The sequence below is a fragment of the Salvelinus namaycush genome, chromosome 7 (genome assembly GCF_016432855.1).
Source record: "Salvelinus namaycush isolate Seneca chromosome 7, SaNama_1.0, whole genome shotgun sequence".
Taxonomy (NCBI): Eukaryota; Metazoa; Chordata; class Actinopteri; order Salmoniformes; family Salmonidae; genus Salvelinus; species Salvelinus namaycush.
Genome location: NC_052313.1, coordinates 2,133,305 through 2,153,698, shown reverse-complemented (window position 1 = coordinate 2,153,698; position 20,394 = coordinate 2,133,305).

The following is a 20,394-nucleotide window of genomic DNA, read 5'->3' as shown; positions in this document are numbered from 1 at the left end:
TACGGAAGGGGACGTACTCCTGGAGATATTGCTCCATCTGCCGTTCATATAGCCCAGCTACACTTTCATTTGAAGTAGTTTCATCACTAAACCAGAAGATGGTGCTCAAAACACAAACGCATCTGATGCAGAATAAAATATACACCCAATGGTTTCAGAGCCAGTAGATCCAAGATGGAGACCCAATGGTTTCAGAGCCAGTAGATCCAAGATGGAGACCCAATGGTTTCAGAGCCAGTAGATCCAAAATGGAGACCCAATGGTTTCAGAGCCAGTAGATCCAAGATGGAGACCCAATGGTTTCAGAGCCAGTAGATCCAAGATGGAGATCGAATGGTTTCAGAGCCAGTAGATCCAAGATGGAGACCCAATGGTTTCAGAGCCAGTGGATCCAAGATGGAGACCCAATGGTTTCAGAGCCAGTAGATCCAAGATGGAGACCCAATGGTTTCAGAGCCAGTAGTTCCAAGATGGAGACCCAATGGTTTCAGAGCCAGTAGAACCAAAATGGAGTTACAGTTAACCTAGTTTAGATGTCAACATCCTACAGTTAACCTAGTTTAGATGTCAACATCCTACAGTTAACCTAGGTTAGATGTCAACATCCTACAGTTAACCTAGTTTAGATGTCAACATCCTACAGTTAACCTAGTTTAGATGTCAACATCCTACAGTTAACCTAGTTTAGATGTCAACATCCTACAGTTAACCTAGTTTAGATGTCAACATCCTACAGTTTACCTAGTTTAGATGTCAACATCCTACAGTTAACCTAGGTTAGATGTCAACATCCTACAGTTAACCTAGTTTAGATGTCAACATCCTACAGTTAACCTAGTTTAGATGTCAACATCCTACAGTTAACCTAGTTTAGATGTCAACATCCTACAGTTAACCTAGTTTAGATGTCAACATCCTACAGTTAACCTAGTTTAGATGTCAACATCCTACAGTTAACCTAGGTTAGATGTCAACATCCTACAGTTAACCTAGTTTAGATGTCAACATCCTACAGTTTACCTAGTTTAGATGTCAACATCCTACAGTTTACCTAGTTTAGATGTCAACATCCTACAGTTAACCTAGTTTAGATGTCAACATCCTACAGTTAACCTAGGTTAGATGTCAACATCCTACAGTTAACCTAGTTTAGATGTCAACATCCTACAGTTAACCTAGTTTAAATGTCAACATCCTACAGTTAACCTAGTTTAAATGTCAAAATCCTACAGTTAACCTAGTTTAGATGTCAACATCCTACAGTTAACCTAGTTTAGATGTCAACATCCCACAGTTAACCTAGTTTAGATGTCAACATCCTACAGTTAACCTAGTTTAAATGTCAACATCCTACAGTTAACCTAGTTTAGATGTCAACATCCTACAGTTAACCTAGGTTAGATGTCAACATCCTACAGTTAACCTAGTTTAGATGTCAACATCCTACAGTTAACCTAGTTTAGATGTCAACATCCTACAGTTAACCTCGTTTAGATGTCAACATCCTACAGTTAACCTAGTTTAAATGTCAACATCTTACAGTTAACCTAGTTTAGATGTCAACATCCTACAGTTAACCTAGTTTAGATGTCAACATCCAACAGTTAACCCAGGTTAGATGTCAACATCCTACAGTTAACCTAGTCTAGATGTCAACATCCTACAGTTAACCTAGTCTAGATGTCAACATCCAACAGTTAACCTAGTTTAGATGTCAACATCCTACAGTTAACCTAGGTTAGATGTCAACATCCTACAGTTAACCTAGTCTAGATGTCAACATCCTACAGTTAACCTAGTTTAGATGTCAACATCCTACAGTTAGCCTAGTTTAAATGTCAACATCCTACAGTTAACCTAGTTTAAATGTCAACTGCCCGTTTAAAAAAATAAGTATACTTTCTCCTCATCTATGTCTATCTCATTTAGCTATAGCAAAACACTCCCTGTACAATCAAACATATTTTAAAAAGGCTGAGAGGCTAGAACCAAAGCACCACACCTCCAGCGAATGCTTAAAGCAAAGCCAATCGCTCTCGCTGGCTCATGTGCACATCATGGCGTTTTAAACTGCACTAGAAGGATCTATACCTGAACCACCTCAAACTGACAAATCAAATCAAAAACGATTATGATAATGGTGAAGCTGGTATATTACACATTTTTTATTGTACCTTTATTTAACTAGGCAAGTCAGTTAAGAACAAATTCTTATTTATAATGACAGCCTAGGAACAGCAGGTTAACTGCCTTGTTCAGGGGCAGAATGACCGATTTTTACCTTGTCTGCTCATTGATTCGATCTAGCAACCGTTCTGTTACTGGCCCAACACTCTAACCACTAGGCGAGCTGCCGCCCCTACACTCTAACCTCTAGGCGACCTGCCACCCCTACACTCTAACCTCTAGGCGACCTGCCACCCCTACACTCTAACCTCTAGGCGACCTGCCACCCCTACACTCTAACCTCTAGGCGACCTGACACCCCTAACTATAACTAGCTATGACTATGAATAACTAAATCCCGGAACGTCTCTTTTTCTACTCACCCGTCATGGAGGGCCTCCCACTTCAGATTCTCCTGCCATGCCTGCTTGTTGTTGGTTTTGTGGATCTTGTTGATGTTGGACATGTCTTGTTGACCCAGGTCATCTTCCCTTCAGCGCCACCTGGTGGTGGGGAAGTACATAGTTTTCTGCTGTTTAAACCACAGTGCTGTACTGTGTTGTCTCCTGCTTCTTTAAAGCACAGACATACAGGCCAACAGACTTCATGCCACAGTCTAGTGAATGTTTCCAGCAACAACAACCAAAGCCACTCAGGTGACATATAGCAATTTTACATATCAATTTCATAGTCATGGCACGCTTTGTGTAAGAGCTATTGAATATTGAAAGCTCAAAAACCTAGAAATGTTTTTTTATAAAATTTCTACAAAAAGAAAAGTGTTGGATTTTTCTCTATCCTCCTCTGATTGGTGATATTTTATTTTCATAGTCATGGCACACTTTGCTTAAGAGCTATATGAGAGATCACCATGATGTCACAGACTTAACAGAAAACATTGCAGTCAGAACACACCGTAAGCACTGTTCACAAAAGAGCTCTCCACCCTTCAATACAGCTTCTTAGTAGGTTTAACCCTTGTAAAGAGCATGACTGTAGTAAGATGTAAGCCTATTTAACATCATCAATTGTAGCCTTAACCTTTCCTGAGCCTTAACCTATCCTGAGCCTTAACCTATCCTGAGCATTAACCTTTCCTGAGCCTTAACCTATCCTGAGCCTTAACCTATCCTGAGCCTTAACCTTTCCTGAGCATTAACCTTTCCTGAGCATTAACCTTTCCTGAGCCTTAACCTATCCTGAACCTTAACCTATCCTGAGCCTTAACCTATCCTGAGCCTTAACCTTTCCTGAGCCTTAACCTATCCTGAACCTTAACCTATCCTGAGCATTAACCTTTCCTGAGCATTAACCTTTCCTGAGCCTTAACCTATCCTGAGCCTTAACCTATCCTGAGCCTTAACCTTTCCTGAGCATTAACCTTTCCTGAGCCTTAACCTATCCTGAGCCTTAACCTTTCCTGAGCATTAACCTTTCCTGAGCATTAACCTTTCCTGAGCCTTAACCTATCCTGAACCTTAACCTATCCTGAGCCTTAACCTTTCCTGAGCCTTAACCTATCCTGAGCCTTAACCTATCCTGAGCATTAACCTATCCTGAGCCTTAACCTTTCCTGAACCTTAACCTATCCTGAGCCTTAACCTATCCTGAGCATTAACCTATCCTGAGCCTTAACCTTTCCTGAACCTTAACATATCCTGTTCCGAGGGGTAGACCCAGTTCTTATCGGTTCCAGCCCCTGGGATCTGTGTTCACTGGCGGGGGGGGGGGGGGGGGGGGGGGGTCTGGAGCAGGGAGTTGAATGGGGGGAGGCATCTGGACCCAACAGGATGATAATAACGTTAGCCAACATGTTGAAACTTTTTCCTTTTAATCAGCTTTTATAAAGTGAATTTTCCCACATCAAGCCTTTCCCTTCACTACTCATGTTGAACACCCGTCAACCAACCAACCAAATCAACTGATACCATGGGGAGGGAAAACCATAACCATTTCCTAGCTACAGTCAGACTGCTATTAGTCAGTGAACAGTTAACATGGAGATACTTAATCCTCTTACTGACCATGTTAGTGGGGTCGATGTCAGTCTGGCCCTGTGCAGCTGCTGTCTTCATAGGACACTCCACAAACTCATAGGCCCGGTCCTGGTGCACGGGCCCTGCGGCAGCAGCGTGCATCTCTTGTGCAGGGGCATCAGCAGTAGAGTGGTACATGGGGCACTCTGAGGGAGGGGCAACTACTGAGGCCCTGGATGGGGAAATCAAAGTTACAACATACATCTAGGTAGGTCACAGTCAGGAAAAAAGTCCTGCTCCAAAGAGACAAGCTTCACAGAATAGAATGTATTGTCGTCAGAGAGGAAAATTGTTTCCACAACCTGTCAGCTACATACAACACAGATCAGCCAACATCAATCTCCACGCAAACTGTAAAAAAAAAATAATAATAATAATAATAATTATGTTTGATTGTCACATACACCAGATAGGTGCGGTGTATTTTTACAGGGTCAGCCATAGTAGTACAGTGCCCCTGGAGCAAATTAGGATTAAGTGCCTTGCTCAAGGGCACATCGACAGCTTCTACACCTCTTCAGCTCAGGTATTCAAACCAGCAACCTTTCGGTTACCTGCCCAACGCTCTAACCGCTAGGCTACCTGCTACCCTTCAGAGCTTTATCCACTATAACTAGTAACAATAGTACATGGTAAACTAAACAAAGCTCAGGAAAAACAACAACAATAAAAGCGACATAGACCGGTGATCTATTGGTCCTGGTGAGGAAGCTGAGTTGGTCAAATTTGTACTATTATTACTATTTACTATTCTTGTCTAGTCCCCACAAGTATAGTTAAACACGTCCACACACACACACACACACACTTGTTCTTCCATCCTCGTGGGGACAAAAATGCTATTTTCCCCTAACCCTTAATCCTAATTGTAGCCCTAACCCTATACCTAACCCCTAAGCTCGAAATAGCCTTTTACCTCATGGGAAGACGGGAAATGTCCCCACGAGGGAGAATTGTCCTTGTTTTACTATCCTTGTGGGGACATTTTAGGATGTCAGGCTTTGTCCCGATTCAGAATATATACTTTGCGTAGTCATGGCACGCTTTGTGTAAGAACTATATGAGAGATCACCATGATGTCACAATAGCAAGCAAATGTAGTTCCAGGTGTAGAAAGTTGCATTCTTCTGCATGGTTCTCTGTTTACAAATAAGCAATCACATAATGTAGTTGACAGTACGGTAAGGACAATGAACCATAGTCAATATCGCAGTGCTATTTCATGTAATCTCAAAACTATCCAGCAGATGGCGGTAGTGAGCCACTCGCTACCTCTAGCTATGTGAGGTTAAAATGTACCACGTACACAACTGTTTGTTCGCAATAAAAAACGAACAATGACATGATTGCCCGTGCGGGTTCACTTATTCATAGATGAAGGATATCACAGTCAATAAATAACATTGTCTTTTAAATAGAGGTTGTTATTTTCTGTGTATAACATTAGCTACTGACAAGCAAGTAACTAGTCCTCACCTGGCAGCTAGAGGGCTAGCAGAGGAAAATAACTATCAAATTAGAATGATTACAAGTGATCCTGAGTGGCGCAGCGGTCTAAGGCACTGCATCTTAATGCAAGAGGCGTCACTACAGTCCACAGTTTGAATCCAGGCTGAATCACTGTGATTGGGTGGTGCACAATTGGCCTAGCATTGCCTCGGGTAGGCTGTCATTGTAAATAAGAATGTGTTCTTTGTTAAATAAACATGGAGGCTATGGCTAGTAGGTAGCTAGTACACTTCCGGATAACCTTGTACCTTGTGTGACAGGCTATGGAACTATCAGCAGAAAAATACAAATGTGTGTGCTGATCACTACCAAGCCAGTTTATTCATTGAAAACGATGGTTGTCTTTGCTTGCTAAAATTACAACTGACATCTGCATTTATCCAAGACAGCCAATGATGCAAGGCAGGGATATCTAGCTAACTACCACACCCACTGGCAGGCAACCTGTGGTCATTCGGTGTTCAAACAAGATAGCTGAAAAATAATGAGACAATAACTGGAACTCAGCTAGCTAGTAAGACAGTTGGGGGCTGCAGATGAGCTACCTAACATTAGCTAGCTACTGTAAGACAGTTGGGGGCTACAGATGGGCTAGTTAACATTAGCTAGCTACTGTAAGACAGTTGGGGGCTGCAGATGAGCTACCTAACATTAGCTAGCTACTGTAAGACAGTTGGGGGCTACAGATGGGCTAGTTAACATTAGCTAGCTACTGTAAGACAGTTGGGGGCTACAGATGGGCTAGTTAACATTAGCTAGCTACTGTAAGACAGTTGGGGGCTACAGATGGGCTAGCTAACATTAGCTAGCTACTGTAAGACAGTTGGGGGCTACAGATGGGCTAGTTAACATTAGCTAGCTACTGTAAGACAGTTGGGAGCTGCAGATGGGCTAGTTAACATTAGCTAGCTACTGTAAGACAGTTGGGAGCTGCAGATGGGCTAGCTAACATTAGCTAGCTACTGTAAGACAGTTGGGGGCTGCAGTTGGGGGCTGCAGATGGGCTAGCTAACATTAGCTAGCTACTGTAAGACAGTTGGGGGCTACAGATGGGCTAGCTAACATTAGCTAGCTACTGTAAGACAGTTGGGGGCTACAGATGGGCTAGCTAACATTAGCTAGCTACTGTAAGACAGTTGGGGGCTACAGATGGGCTAGCTAACATGAGCTAGCTACTGTTGTTGCACACATGTATGCTGCACAGTGCCGTTGGGTGAAGATTGGATAAGTAAAAATACTGTGATATTATTGTCACTGTTTTCATAAATGGACCAAATTAGCTGTCTATTCGAGCTAGCTGGCTGGCTACATATTTAGAAAAAAATACATGGCTCTGGCTCAGTGTAGGCTGCTGAGGAGAGGACGACTCATAATAAGAGCTGGCACGGAGCCAATCGAATGGCATCAAACACGTAAACCATGTATTTGATGCGTTTGATACTAATTCACCTATTCTGTTCCAGCCATTACAACGAGCCCATCCTCCCCAATTAAGGTGCCACCAACCTCCTGTGCTCCGGTGTTGTGCCAAAAAGCTCCCACCTGCCAGAACCCACCCCGGGTTCGGTTTGGCTATTTGTTTCAAGTGTATTAGTCTATCTCTCTCATGTCTTATTCGACTAGTAGTTGGTCTGAAATGTTTATTGCTTGCCTACATTTTACTCCCTCCTCTATGTTTTAATATAACACACATACATGAATTATTAATTTCGGTTGCCTATCATGACGTGAAGTGTGTTCTATACAAAGTATTTGACTCTGATGGACCCACAACATTATTGGGTTTTTAAAACAATACAGCCATAACAATTAACGTAAAAATACTTAATACTTAGATGTTGACTTATATCAATTACAAGCAATATAGACAGCATACATGGTTAATATTTGCCATTTACCTGCTAGATCACATTTATCAATAAAAGTGCCATTTTTTTTTTTTTTTATAAAATCTGATTTTTGTAAACAAAAATCTATTATAATCAAGACATAGGTGGAATAAATCTTGTTAATCTTGAACAAATATAAATTAAACAAGGTTTTCATCACTATTCATGTTTATTGCTTTGAACTGAACAAATTGGAAGGACAAATTTTACACACAGAATTTTATGGAAATGAAAAATGAGCCCCATTGAACACAAATTAAGGCTGGTCTACACACCACATGAGGGAAAGAGTTTTACTGTGTGTGTTGCAAATGTATTTCTTGCACTTGATGCGTATGTACTGTGTCTTCCTGTCCTTGTTGGGTCCACACACATCACATCACTTCTTCCTGTTGCTACCGGCTGTAATCTAGAATGATGAAAACACTGAGTTCAGGAATTTTACTAACATCTCACTCACTCACTCACATATATAAATTCAACAAAAAAGAAACATCCGCTCACTGTCAACTGCATTTATTTTCTGCAAACTTAACATGTGTAAATATTTGTATGAACATAACAAGATTCAACAACTGAGACATAAACTGAATAAGTTCCACAGACATGTGACGAACAGAAATGGAATAGTGTGTCCCTGAACAAAGGGGGAGGGGGGGTCAAAATCAAAAGTAACAGTCAGTATCTGGTGTGGCCACCAGCTGCATTAAGTACTGCAGTGCATCTCCTCCTCATGGACTGCACCAGATGTTCCAGTTCTTGCTGTGAGATGTTACCCCACTCTTCCACCAAGCTACCTGCAAGTTCCCGGACATTTCTGGGGGAATGGCCCTAGCCCACACCCTCCGATCCAACAGGTCCCAGACGTGCTCAATGGGATTGAGATCCGAGCTCTTCGCTGGCCATGGCAGGAAATCACGCACAGAACGAGCAGTTTGGCTGGTGGCATTGTCATGCTGGAGGGTCATGTCAGGATGAGCCTGCAGGAAGGGTACCACAAGAGGGAGGAGGATGTCTTCCCTATAATGTACAGCGTTGAGATTGCATGCAATGACAACAAGCTCAGTCCGATGATGCTGTGACACATCGCCCCAGACTATGACGGACCCTCCACCTCCAAATCGATCCCACTCCAGAGTACAGGCCTTGGTGTAACGCTCATTCCTTCGACGATAAACGCGAATCCGACCATCACCCCTGGTGAGACAAAACCGCGACTCGTCAGTGAAGAGCACTTTTTGCCAGTCCTGTCTGGTCCAGCGACAGTGGGTTACAACAGGCGTACAAGCCCTCAGTCCAGCCTCTCTCAGCCTATTGCGGACAGTCTGAGCCCTGATGGAGGGATTGTGTGTTCCTGGTGTAACTCGGGCAGTTGTTGTTGCCATCCTGTACCTGTCCCGCAGGTGTGATGTTTGGATGTACCGATCCTGTGCAGGTGTTGTTACACGTGGTCTGCCACTGCGAGGATGATCAGCTGTCCGTCCTGTCTCCCTGTAGCGCTATCTTAGGCGTCTCACAGTACAGACATTGCAATTTATTGCCCTGGCCACATCTGCAGTCCTCATTCCTCCTTGCAGCATGCCTAAGGCACGTTCACACAGATGAGCAGGGACCCTGGGCATCTTTCTTTTGGTGTTTTTCAGAGTCAGTAGAAAGGCCTCTTTAGTGTCCTAAGTTTTCATAACTGTGACGTTAATTGGCTACCGTCTGTAAGCTGTTTGTGTCTTAACGACCGTTCCACAGGTGCATGTTCATTAATTGTTAATGGTTCATTGAACAAGCATGGGAAACAGTGTTTAAACCTTTATAATGAAGATCTGTGAAGTTATTTGGATTTTTATCTTTAAAGGACAGGGTCCTGAAAAAGGAATGTTTTTTTTGTTGTTGCTGAGTTTAGTTATATTGACTATGTACGTCCGACCTTGCTCGCTCATTAATGTCTTTATTGAAATTACGGATGGCCTCTTATCCTCTTGTCGCCCCCTTATGCCATAGTTTGTACATTTCAATTGTCATTAGAAACCACATTTATTTAAGAAAGTCAGCCATATCGGCTATGTTTTTTAAAAAGCAGTAAATGAGGCTGAATGAACTGTTTCGCTGCCAGACAAGGCACTTTTGATAGCCAGGTGTAGCTGTAAGATGTTGGGACTGCTTTATGTAGGCCCTAACAGTTTGTGGGCACCGTTTGTCACCGTTATAGTGCAATAAATGTATTGTTTAGTGTTGTGTTGAGTGGTGTAGTGGCTTTGCTGGCATGCATGCCACTTATTTATTAATTTAGCTTTCAAAAGCAGCTCAAACATTGAACTATAGCCATTGAATTCTACCATGCAAATATACCGTGAGTTATAGGGAAATAATGCAAGCTCCAGAATGTCCTTCAAGCCAGTCAGAAACGAGTATTCAACAAGACTTATATGTTTCCTTAATTGGTGTTATTTGGGCATTTTACCATTACACTGTCAAACATGGATTTATTGAGAGTGGTCATTAGTGTTTTGATGATACGTCATATGAGGACGGGAACCATCCAGAACATATTCACTTTTTATGAATGCCTTCTGTTTCTATGATCCAGAAACCCTCTGCAGCGGTCAGTTGTAAACACAGTGAACGCGACGCATGCGTAATCTGGATGTGATCGCAACGTTAATTAGGGAAACAGTACCATAGCAGACCTGTAGGTGTCAATGTAACCCGACAGTGCAAATCAAACCAACGTGTATTGGTCTCGTACCTACAGTGTTGCAGATTTTAGCGCAGTTGCAGCGAAACGATTATATGTCTACCTCCAACAATGCAGCAAAATCTAGCAATACAATAACAATATACACATTGTCCAAAAGACATATCACAATGATCAATATCAGAACGAGCAATAAGATTCCAGAATATAAATATGTATATTTGTGTGTGAATGGTGTGTATAGTCAATATTGACAGTATATGAATAGAAAAGGTGTGTACAGCAGTAGTTATATAGAAAGAGCCATGACTAGAATATAGTATATACATATGAAGTGGGTAAAGTATGTAAGCAATTTTAAAGTGCCCAGTGTTCAATGGCTCTACAGTATGTACATAGGTCAGCAGTCTCTAAGGTGCAGGGTAGAGTACTTGGTGATAGCCAGCTATTAATAGTGACTAAGGTTCAGGGCAGAGTACATGGCGGAGGCTCACTAGTGATGACTGTTTAACAGTCTGATGGCCTGGAGATAGGATCTGTCTATCAGCCTCTCGGTCAGAGTCTCTGTTAATCAGTCTCTCGGTCACAGTCTCTGTTAATCAGTCTCTCGGTCAGAGTCTCTGTTAATCAGTCTCTCGGTCAGAGTGAAGAGCACTTTTTGCCAGTCCTGTCTGGTCCAGCGACAGTGGGTTACAACAGGCGTACAAGCCCTCAGTCCAGCCTCTCTCAGCCTATTGCGGACAGTCTGAGCCCTGATGGAGGGATTGTGTGTTCCTGGTGTAACTCGGGCAGTTGTTGTTGCCATCCTGTACCTGTCCCGCAGGTGTGATGTTTGGATGTACCGATCCTGTGCAGGTGTTGTTACACGTGGTCTGCCACTGCGAGGATGATCAGCTGTCCGTCCTGTCTCCCTGTAGCGCTATCTTAGGCGTCTCACAGTACAGACATTGCAATTTATTGCCCTGGCCACATCTGCAGTCCTCATTCCTCCTTGCAGCATGCCTAAGGCACGTTCACACAGATGAGCAGGGACCCTGGGCATCTTTCTTTTGGTGTTTTTCAGAGTCAGTAGAAAGGCCTCTTTAGTGTCCTAAGTTTTCATAACTGTGACGTTAATTGGCTACCGTCTGTAAGCTGTTTGTGTCTTAACGACCGTTCCACAGGTGCATGTTCATTAATTGTTAATGGTTCATTGAACAAGCATGGGAAACAGTGTTTAAACCTTTATAATGAAGATCTGTGAAGTTATTTGGATTTTTATCTTTAAAGGACAGGGTCCTGAAAAAGGAATGTTTTTTTTGTTGTTGCTGAGTTTAGTTATATTGACTATGTACGTCCGACCTTGCTCGCTCATTAATGTCTTTATTGAAATTACGGATGGCCTCTTATCCTCTTGTCGCCCCCTTATGCCATAGTTTGTACATTTCAATTGTCATTAGAAACCACATTTATTTAAGAAAGTCAGCCATATCGGCTATGTTTTTTAAAAAGCAGTAAATGAGGCTGAATGAACTGTTTCGCTGCCAGACAAGGCACTTTTGATAGCCAGGTGTAGCTGTAAGATGTTGGGACTGCTTTATGTAGGCCCTAACAGTTTGTGGGCACCGTTTGTCACCGTTATAGTGCAATAAATGTATTGTTTAGTGTTGTGTTGAGTGGTGTAGTGGCTTTGCTGGCATGCATGCCACTTATTTATTAATTTAGCTTTCAAAAGCAGCTCAAACATTGAACTATAGCCATTGAATTCTACCATGCAAATATACCGTGAGTTATAGGGAAATAATGCAAGCTCCAGAATGTCCTTCAAGCCAGTCAGAAACGAGTATTCAACAAGACTTATATGTTTCCTTAATTGGTGTTATTTGGGCATTTTACCATTACACTGTCAAACATGGATTTATTGAGAGTGGTCATTAGTGTTTTGATGATACGTCATATGAGGACGGGAACCATCCAGAACATATTCACTTTTTATGAATGCCTTCTGTTTCTATGATCCAGAAACCCTCTGCAGCGGTCAGTTGTAAACACAGTGAACGCGACGCATGCGTAATCTGGATGTGATCGCAACGTTAATTAGGGAAACAGTACCATAGCAGACCTGTAGGTGTCAATGTAACCCGACAGTGCAAATCAAACCAACGTGTATTGGTCTCGTACCTACAGTGTTGCAGATTTTAGCGCAGTTGCAGCGAAACGATTATATGTCTACCTCCAACAATGCAGCAAAATCTAGCAATACAATAACAATATACACATTGTCCAAAAGACATATCACAATGATCAATATCAGAACGAGCAATAAGATTCCAGAATATAAATATGTATATTTGTGTGTGAATGGTGTGTATAGTCAATATTGACAGTATATGAATAGAAAAGGTGTGTACAGCAGTAGTTATATAGAAAGAGCCATGACTAGAATATAGTATATACATATGAAGTGGGTAAAGTATGTAAGCAATTTTAAAGTGCCCAGTGTTCAATGGCTCTACAGTATGTACATAGGTCAGCAGTCTCTAAGGTGCAGGGTAGAGTACTTGGTGATAGCCAGCTATTAATAGTGACTAAGGTTCAGGGCAGAGTACATGGCGGAGGCTCACTAGTGATGACTGTTTAACAGTCTGATGGCCTGGAGATAGGATCTGTCTATCAGCCTCTCGGTCAGAGTCTCTGTTAATCAGTCTCTCGGTCACAGTCTCTGTTAATCAGTCTCTCGGTCAGAGTCTCTGTTAATCAGTCTCTCGGTCAGAGTCTCTGTTAATCAGTCTCTCGGTCACAGTCTCTGTTAATCAGTCTCTCGGTCAGAGTCTCTGTTAATCAGTCTCTCGGTCAGAGTCTCTGTTAATCAGTCTCTCGGTCACAGTCTCTGTTAATCAGTCTCTCGGTCACAGTCTCTGTTAATCAGTCTCTCGGTCAGAGTCTCTGTTAATCAGTCTCTCGGTCAGAGTCTCTGTTAATCAGTCTCTCGGTCAGAGTCTCTGTTAATCAGTCTCTCGGTCAGAGTCTCTGTCTATCAGTCTCTCGGTCAGAGTCTCTGTTAATCAGTCTCTCGGTCACAGTCTCTGTTAATCAGTCTCTCGGTCAGAGTCTCTGTCTATCAGTCTCTCGGTCAGAGTCTCTGTTAATCAGTCTCTCGGTCACAGTCTCTGTTAATCAGTCTCTCGGTCAGAGTCTCTGTCTATCAGTCTCTCGGTCAGAGTCTCTGTTAATCAGTCTCTCGGTCAGAGTCTCTGTCTATCAGTCTCTCGGTCAGAGTCTCTGTTAATCAGTCTCTCGGTCAGAGTCTCTGTTAATCAGTCTCTCGGTCAGAGTCTCTGTCTATCAGTCTCTCGGTCAGAGTCTCTGTTAATCAGTCTCTCGGTCAGAGTCTCTGTTAATCAGTCTCTCGGTCAGAGTCTCTGTTAATCAGCCTCTCGGTCCTTGATCTTCTTTGGCATAGTTTTCCACAGAGCTACAGCCTTGTACTAGGTAACTGCCAAAATAAAATCAACATTTGAGTAAACGAGGGATACAAAGAAGAGTGAAAGCAGGTGCTTCCACACAAATCAAATCAATCAAATCAAATGGTATTGGTCATATACACATGCTTAGCAGATGTTATTGGTTACATACACGTGGTTAGCAGATGTTATTGGTTACATACACATGCTTAGCAGATGTTACTGGTTACATACACATGGTTAGCAGATGTTACTGGTTACATACACATGCTTAGCAGATGTTACTGGTTACATACACATGGTTAGCAGATGTTATTGGTTACATACACATCCTTAGCAGATGTTAATGGTTACATACACATGCTTAGCAGATGTTACTGGTTACATACACATGGTTAGCAGATGTTATTGGTTACATACACATGGTTAGCAGATGTTATTGGTTACATACACATGGTTAGCAGATGTTACTGGTTACATACACATGCTTAGCAGATGTTAATGGTTACATACACATGCTTAGCAGATGTTAATGGTTACATAAACATGGTTAGCAGATGTTATTGGTTACATACACATGGTTAGCAGATGTTATTGGTTACATACACATGGTTAGCAGATGTTATTGGTCACATACACATGGTTAGCAGATGTTATTGGTCACATACACATGGTTAGCAGATGTTATTGGTCACATACACATGGTTAGCATATGTTATTGGTTACATACACATGGTTATCAGATGTTATTGGTTACATACACATGGTTAGCAGATGTTACTGGTTACATACACATGGTTAGCAGATGTTATTGGTCACATACACATGGTTAGCAGATGTTATTGGTCACATACACATGGTTAGCAGATGTTAATGGTTACATACACATGGTTAGCAGATGTTAATGGTCACATACACATGGTTAGCAGATGTTATTGGTCACATACACATGGTTAGCAGATGTTAATGGTTACATACACATGGTTAGCAGATGTTAATGGTCACATACACATGGTTAGCAGATGTTAATGGTCACATACACATGGTTAGCAGATGTTAATGCGAGTGTAACGAAATGCTTGTGCTTCTAGTTCCGACAGTGCAGCAATAACTAACATGTAATCTAACAATTCCACAACAACTACCTAATACACACAAATCTAAGTAAAGGAATGGAATAAGAATATATACATATAAATATATGGATGAGCGATGACCGAGCGGTATAGGCAAGATGCAATATATGGTATAAATACAGTATATACATATGAGATGAGTAATGTAAAATATGTAAACATTATTAAAGTGACTAGTGATCTATTTATTAGTGGCCAATGATTTCAAGTCTGTATATAGGCAGCAGCCACTCTGTGTTAGTGATGGCTGTTTAACAGTCTGATGGCCTTGAGATAGAAGCTGTTTTTCAGTCTCTCGGTCCCAGCTTCGATGCACCTGTACTGACCTTGCCTTCTGGATGATAGCAGGGTGAACAGGCAGTGGCTCGGGTGGTTGTTGTCCTTGATTATCTTTTTGACCTTCCTGTGACATCGGGTGTGATTCCTGAGTTAATTAAGCAGTTAACATCCCATCATGCTTAGGGTCAAAATGCGGAGAAGGCCATTACTTTGGCCGTTATTTTGGCTACCGTGGCTATGCCCTCATCATGCCCTCATCCATAGGGCACGAGTGGTCACTGAATACCTTGATGAGCATGACAACGATGTCAACCACATGCCATGGCCGTCTCAGTCATCAGATCTCAACCCAAATGAAACTTATGGGAGATTCTGGAGCCGCGCCTGAGAGTGTTTTCTACCTCCATCAACAAAAACACCAAATTATGGAATTTCTCGTGGAAGAATGGTGTCACATCCCTCCAATAGAGTTCCAGACTTGTAGAATCTATGCCCAGGTGTATTGAAGCTGTTCTGGTTCGTGATGGCCCAACACCCTATTGAGACACTTTATGTTGGGGTTTCCTTTATTTTGGCAGTTACCTGTATATTCATTTGTTATATATGATGTCCCCCATCCCCTTCATAATGTCCCCTTCATAAAGTAACAGACAGTAAGCAAACTGTTTGATTCTGAGCATTTATTGACATTTAAAAAATTCTGCATATTGCTTTACCCAGACAAATGGCACCAGGTGTGTACAATTGAATTCAATTACACATTTAAAAAGTACCTATTTTCTGGCCAACATGTAGGCTAAACTTTCCCTTTCTTCAAACAGGTCAAAGGGTGCTGATGAATGTTTTAGAGTATATTTTTATCTTTGGATGAACATTGGACCCCATATCTTCCTCCATTATGGATGAACATTGGACCCCATATCTTCCTCGTTGTGGGTGAACATTGGACCCCATATCTTCCTCGTTATGCGTGAACATTGGACCCCATATCTTCCTCGTTATGGGTGAACATTGGACCCCATATCTTCCTCGTTATGGGTGAACATTGGACCCCATATCTTCCTCGTTATGGGTGAACATTGGACCCCATATCTTCCTCGTTACGGGTGAACATTGGACCCCATATCTTCCTCGTTTTGGGTGAACATTGGACCCCATATCTTCCTCGTTATGGGTGAACATTGGACCCCATATCTTCCTCGTTATGGGTGAACATTGGACCCCATATCTTCCTCGTTATGGGTGAACATTGGACCCCATATCTTCCTCGTTATGGGTGAACATTGGACCCCATATCTTCCTCGTTATGGGTGAACATTAGACCCCATATCTTCCTCGTTAAGCGTGAACATTGGACCCCATATCTTCCTCGTTATGGGTGAACATTGGACCCCATATCTTCCTCGTTATCTTCCTCGTTATGGGTGAACATTGGACCCCATATCTTCCTCGTTATGGGTGAACATTGCACCCCATATCTTCCTCGTTATGGGTGAACATTGGACTCCATATCTTCCTCGTTATGGGTGAACATTGGACCCCATATCTTCCTCGTTATTTTCCTCGTTATGGGTGAACATTGGACCCCATATCTTCCTCGTTATGGGTGAACATTGGACCCCATAACTTCCTCGTTATGGGTGAACATTGGACCCCATATCTTCCTCGTTATGGGTGAACATTGGACCCCATATCTTCCTCGTTATGGGTGAACATTGGACCCCATATCTTCCTCGTTATGGGTGAACATTGTACCCCATATCTTCCTCGTTATGGGTGAACATTGTACCCCATATCTTCCTCGTTGTGGGTGAACATTGGACCCCATATCTTCCTCGTTATGGGTGAACATTGGACCCCATATCTTCCTCGTTATGGGTGAACATTGGACCCCATATCTTCCTCGTTATGGGTGAACATTGGACCCCATATCTTCCTCGTTATGGGTGAACATTGGACCCCATATCTTCCTCGTTATGGGTGAACATTGGACCCCATATCTTCCTCGTTATGGGTGAACATTGGACCCCATATCTTCCTCGTTATGGGTGAACATTGGACCCCATATCTTCCTCGTTATGGGTGAACATTGGACCCCATATCTTCCTCGTTATGGGTGAACATTGGACCCCATATCTTCCTCGTTATGGGTGAACATTGGACCCCATATCTTCCTCGTTATGGGTGAACATTGGACCCCATATCTTCCTCGTTATGGGTGAACATTGGACCCCATATCTTCCTCGTTATGGGTGAACATTGGACCCCATATCTTCCTCGTTATGGGTGAACATTGGACCCCATATCTTCCTCGTTATGGGTGAACATTGGACCCCATATCTTCCTCGTTATGGGTGAACATTAGACCCCATATCTTCCACGTAACATTCAAAACATTTTAATATAAACTATGAATGTCAAATCATAAAAAGGAACACATATCTTCACAGATTTGACATGTATTGTAAAATATCAAAAACTAAAAGTCAACAATGGCCAGAACCATCTTCGCCTGTGTATCCCCCCCGCCGCCACCCCCTCGTCATTCAATAAACACTTGCAGAATGAGAGGACCTCTATTTTGAAAGCCTATTTTGCACCATCACCCGTGTACTTTCTGGTTAACTTGAAGAATAAATAGAGAATTTTAATGAAATGCAAAAATGTAAGTTATTTTCATTCATGTTTATTTGTACTGCCCATATTGCAAATGTGCTGATTGTTATAATATTCATGTATAATTTTCCTAATTGGATATTTCTGTGCTAGGTATTAGCCACATTTTTGTTTTCACATGTTCACCATCATCATCTCTGGATTCCATAATGAACAAGTAGGCCTACCAAAGAATACTCATGGGGTTAATCATCATGTACACAAAGGATTAAAATAATAAATACATCTTGCAATAAAATGGCTTTTATTTTAGTGTTATCTGCATGCAACAACCACAGACTGACTGTATGGCCACAACCACAGACTGACCATACGGCAACAACCACAGACTGACTGTATGGCCACAACCACAGACTGACCATACTGCCACAACCACAGACTGACTGTATGGCCACAACCACAGACTGACCATACTGCCACAACCACAGACTGACCATACTGCCACAACCACAGACTGACCATACTGCAACAACCACAGACTGACTGTATGGCCACAACCACAGACTGACCATACTGCCACAGACTGACTGTATGGCCACAACCACAGACTGACTGTATGGCCACAACCACAGACTGACCATACTGCCACAACCACAGACTGACCATACTGCCACAACCACAGACTGACCATACTGCCACAACCACAGACTGACTGTATGGCCACAACCACAGACTGACCATACTGCCACAACCATAGACTGACCATACTGCCACAACCATAGACTGACTGTATGGCCACAACCACAGACTGACTGTATGGCCACAACCACAGACTGACCATACTGCAACAACCACAGACTGACTGTATGGCCACAACCACAGACTGACCATACTGCCACAACCACAGACTGACCATACTGCCACAACCACAGACTGACTGTATGGTCACAACCACAGACTGACTGTATGGCCACAACCACAGACTGACCATACTGCCACAACCACAGACTGACCATACTGCCACAACCATAGACTGACTGTATGGCCACAACCACAGACTGACCATACTGCAACAACCACAGACTGACTGTATGGTCACAACCACAGACTGACTGTATGACCACATTACTGAGTGCTGATATTGACTATACCAACTCTACCATCGATTCCTTCCCATAATCCTTCCTTCCGTAAACCATATCTCCACCCATCCTTTCAGATCAGTGAACATTGAGGATAGTTGATAATGAGGAGATTATAGAAGAACACATCAGGGTTTCTACGGTTTAGTTAAACTGAAATGTACAGAGTTTCAATTAGCGCTGCTCTATTATGGCACACATTTAACTTAGAAACAGTTTATTACAATACCGTCATATAATCCCCTCCACATTATTAAATCAAAAGGTTTTTGAAAAGTAAACTTTTCATTTTGGATGAGGACAAATGCTAGTATTTCTTAAGTATCCTCACACAAAAACATTTGTCAAATCTACTTTGTTAAAAAAAAGAAGTAATTCAGTCAGTAAAATGCAAATGTAGTAATAATCTTACGTAATTACAAGTAATAGTCTTTAATGTGTGCATGTGCACATTAAACTAAACTGCTCAGAGAAAAGGCAGGCATAATATACATTGATTATAAATGTATGTTTACTTGCATCATGAAAACGTTTCCTCATAAATCTACTAAAAAGATACATCATGAATACCTCTTACCAAATAAATTATACATCTCCTTAAATAAAAACAAATACACTGATTGTACAAAACATTAGGAACACCTGCTCGTTCCATGAAAGACGGACCAGGGAAAGCTATGATCCCTTATCTATGTCACTTGTTAAATCCACTGTAGATGAAGGGGAGGAAACAGGTTAAAGAAGGACGGTTAAGCCTTGAGACATGGATTGTGTATGTGTGTGCCATTCAGAGGTTGAATGGGCAAGACTAAATATTTCAGTGCCATTGAACGGGGTATGGTAGTAGGTGCCAGGCACACTGGATTGAGTCACTGGCATCGACATGGGCCAGCATCCCTGTGGAACGCTTTCGACACATTGTTGAGTCCATGCCCCCCGACAAATTGAGACTGTTCTAAGGGCAACAGGGGGGTGAAACTAAATATTAGGAAAGGTGTTCCTAATGTTTTGTACACTCAGTGTATATAAATACAAACATTGAAGAGTTACTCCAGTACATAACTGGTAATAAATTATATTTAATGCGGTTCAGAAGAAGTTCCTTACACCAAGATCTTAGAACAAGGTGAGTGTTAGTAGCCATTGGTCGAGCTCAGAGGGGACAAACTCATCCAATATCATTGTCTCAATGGTCCCTCGTCTAAACATGGCGTAACCTCAAGTTCCATATTGATCTGATACCAGGAACATACAATTAATCCCAGCATGCACCAGTTGACCGTACATATACGTTGGTATTGACAGTAGGTGTGGAAGAGAAAAACAACTTGTTACCATGATTATGGTATTCAAACTCGAATAAATTATCGAAATGTTGAAGACAAAAAGGTCACACGTCTTATATCATCTGAGCAAATAAAATCTGAGAGGAAATGTCAGAATCCAGCTGACAACTCTCACCATGCATTTCCCTATCGCTTCAACTCAC